Source organism: Peromyscus californicus, unplaced genomic scaffold (assembly GCF_007827085.1).
Source record: "Peromyscus californicus insignis strain IS unplaced genomic scaffold, ASM782708v3 Scaffold_15__1_contigs__length_86483966, whole genome shotgun sequence".
NCBI classification, from domain to species: Eukaryota; Metazoa; Chordata; class Mammalia; order Rodentia; family Cricetidae; genus Peromyscus; species Peromyscus californicus.
Genome location: NW_026294447.1, coordinates 60,736,616 through 60,740,163, shown reverse-complemented (window position 1 = coordinate 60,740,163; position 3,548 = coordinate 60,736,616).

The following is a 3,548-nucleotide window of genomic DNA, read 5'->3' as shown; positions in this document are numbered from 1 at the left end:
TTTAAGAAAAACTGGCTAACCAGGTGGTGGTGCACGCCTTTAATCCCAGCACTCAGGAGGCAGAGGCAGGCGGATCTCTGTGAGTTCGAGGCCAGCCTGGTCTACACAGTGAGTTCCAGGACAGCCAGGACTGTTTCACAGAGAAACCCTGTCTCAGAAAGATTTAAAAAAAAAGAAAGAAAGAAAGAAAGAAAAGAAAGAAAAAAAAGAGAAGAGAAAAGAAAAGCTGGCTAGAAGCAAGGCAAGCTAAGGCCGGACGTTCTTAAGAAAGAATAAGTAAGTTTCTGTGTATTTATTTGGGAGCTGGGTGGCAGCCTCCAAAGAGCCAAAAGAGTAAAAGAACAACAACTACAGAATGGGGCAGTGGAAATCCCAGCCAGTCACCGCCTTTCCTGCAGCTCAGCCTGGTCTGCCTAGTGGCTCCCTGTGAGGGGGTGCCCTGGGCTCAGGGACCTACCCACCACCACATGGTCAACCAGAGAGACCAGGACTGTGTCCAAGTCCAGCCTCAGATGTCAGAGCAGCCAGGCTCTGGTTTCTTTCTGCCTTCTGTCTCTTTATGCTGCCTCAGAATCTAATACCCAGGACCAGGAAGATTGTTCCCGGGCCTCCCTCCAAGTCTCACCACCCCAGACTTCCCACATCCACTTTTTAGCCTGAGGCTGTGATGTTTGTTTGTTTGTTTGTTTTTTTGGTTTTTCGAGACAGGGTTTCTCTGTGTAGCTTTGCGCCTTTCCTGGAACTCACTTGGTAGCCCAGGCTGGCCTCGAACTCACAGAGATCCGCCTGGCTCTGCCTCCCGAGTGCTGGGATTAAAGGCGTGCGCCACCACCGCCCAGCCGGCTGTTTGTTTTTATTTTGTTGTTGTTGGTTGGGATTTTTTTTGTTTTTTTTTTAAACATTCTTTTCAACAAAGTAGAATATTAAATTTATTTATATTTTAAAAATTTATTTCATTTTATGTGAGTGTTTTGCCTGCGAGTGTGTATGTGTACCCTGTGTGTGCATGGTACCTGCAGAGGTCAGAAGGGAGAACAGATCCTCTGGAACTGGAGTTAAGGATGTTGTGAACCATCATGTGGGGGCTGATGATGGAACCCAGGACCTCTGCAGGTGCCCTTAACGGCTGAGCTACCTCTCCAGCCCCAATTTGTTTACTTTTTATGTATATGGGTGTTCTGCCTACATGTATGTCTGCGCATTCCTGGTGCCATATCCTCTGGAACAGGCATTACAGTTGACTGTGAGCCACCATGTGGGTGCTGGGAACCCGGCTGAGTCCGCTGGAAGAACAGACCGTGCTCTCAACTGCGGAGCCATCTCTTCAGTTCCAAGTTGGTTGGTTTTTGAAGCATGGTCTTAGGTAACCCAGCGGGCTATGTCCTTGAGGATGACCTTGAGTTCCTCTCCTGTTTTCATCTCTCAAGTGCTGGGATTACAGGATGTGCCATCACACCAAGAAACGTGTGATATTTCTTTTACTTTTCCACGCGGCTTTCCCCTGGAAAAGTCAGTAAAATCCCAATGGAAAAGTCCCGGCCTAGTCTCAGAGAAGCCCTGGGCACGAGGGCCGTCAAACCGAGGTCAGAAGAAGGCCACGTAGGGGGCACTTGAGAGAGGGAGGCGCAGCTAACACACTAACCGAAGTTCAACCTGGCTCCCCACGACCTTGGGAGAGGCATATCTGTCTCTGAGCCTTAGTTTACTCTTCGGTAAAATGGAATTATTGCTGAAATGAAGTGAGTTCTAGGTAGGTAAGAGCAGGAAGGACCCTCCACCAGATGTTGGTCTGTCTTGGGTCAATTTTGCCCAGAATGCTAAGGGGTCCAGACTGGAGTCCAGTCTAAGACTAAGGAGTCGGAGTTCACCCTCTGCCCCTGGTGGCTGCCGGTCATAGCGGGGGCGGGGGTTTGATTGTGTCCCACTCTCTCTGATGCCAGTTTGGGGCCAATTTTCCATGGTGCCGATGGCGACCTAAATGCACCAGACGGTGCCGTCTGCTGTTTCCGTAGTGACCCCGACGGGCGCTAGGGGGAGCCGCAGGGCGATTTCAGGCCTCCAGCGAGCTGAGGCGGGGCTGGGCTGGGCTTTTGAGTGGGTGTGGCATCCGCTCTGGCCCCACCCAGGCTCTTTCCCACAGCTTGGAGAGGGGTGGGCGGAGGTCCGGCCCTCCACGGACCCCCAGCTCCACGGACCCCCAGCTCCTCGGACCTCCAGAGTGGGTCATCACTCAGGCGCTACCCTGGTAGATCGCTGACATAGCTTGGGCTTGGGTCTCCGGAGACCCTCTCTAAGGGCTCTGGATTTGTCTTCTGCGGGACCCTGTTTAATCAGGCACAATCCCGCCCTGGAGGGAGGTGGCGTCATCCCATGGCTCTGTTCTGCTCTGCTTCCGAAGTGGGCAGCACTTCCTCCCAAAGGTCAGCCCCGGACTATCCCCACACTCCCTCCCTATTTCCCATCTCCCTGCCCTTGCTCAAAACCAGCTCTGGGACCCACAGGAAGGGCTGGCGACAGAAAGGTTCTACAAAAACAGCAACACTTCTAAACTGTGACGCTGGGTAAGGCCCAAGGAGACATCCTGGGCACTGGACCCAGAGCGCCCACGGTTTTAAATTTAAAGCAGAACCCTAGGCAAACTTCCGCACCTCCTCTCCCCTCTGGCGTTTGGGGGTCAGGCTATTTTTAGAAGGAGGGCGGGCTGGAGAAATTGCTTTATTCATTCTGGAGGTTAGCGAAGAGGCCAGGAAAGAACAGAAGGCCTGTGTCTCCCACAGCCGGTCCAGCTCACCCAGGGTGGGGCCTGGGCCTGGGGGGCTTTGTTGAGCTAACATTCATGGAAACTTCCTAGTGGCTAGACCCTGAACTTCCTCAGGCCTGGCTCAGGCTTGGCCAAGGAACGGCAGCACAACTAATGAGGGGGCCCTAGACATGGTCAGCTTTCTGCTCCCCAAGCCAGCCCTGACTAGGTACCATAGCTCCCCTCCTGCAGGGACACAGCCAAGATAGTTTGTCCATGTATGGTTGTGGAGGGCCAAGACCATGGTTCAAGGGAGGAGGAGGTGCTTGCCCACCATAGCCCTCGCCAAAACTAGTCCATGGCACCTCATTTTGCACCTGAATTTCCTCATCTGCAAAATAGGCCTTTTGCTGGAATTCATGAGGTCCGGGCTGGAAGACCTGTCACCCTAGAGACCATCCTTGCGCCCTAATGTACCCGGATGAAGGGCACAAGAGGGTGTCTAGTCTCCAGGAGATCTCCAGCAGAGGTAGGAGGCCACCAGGAAGAGCGGCCATAGGCAGTCTAGCTGAGGAAGAGGAGAGAGAGGGTCCCTAGGCAGAGGCAGTAGAAAAGCCCACTCTGTAGCTCTGAAGAGACCCGCCCTGGAGCCTCTGGCTCTGCTCAGCCCCTCCCAGTCCAAGTACCAAGCACCCAACGTGCTTACCCATCCAACACTCTGACTTGCTCAGCCTAGGTTCTTAGACAAGATTAGAATGTCACTGGTCAAGCCAAAATTGTCCTCAGCACTTCAAGTACCCACCAAGGG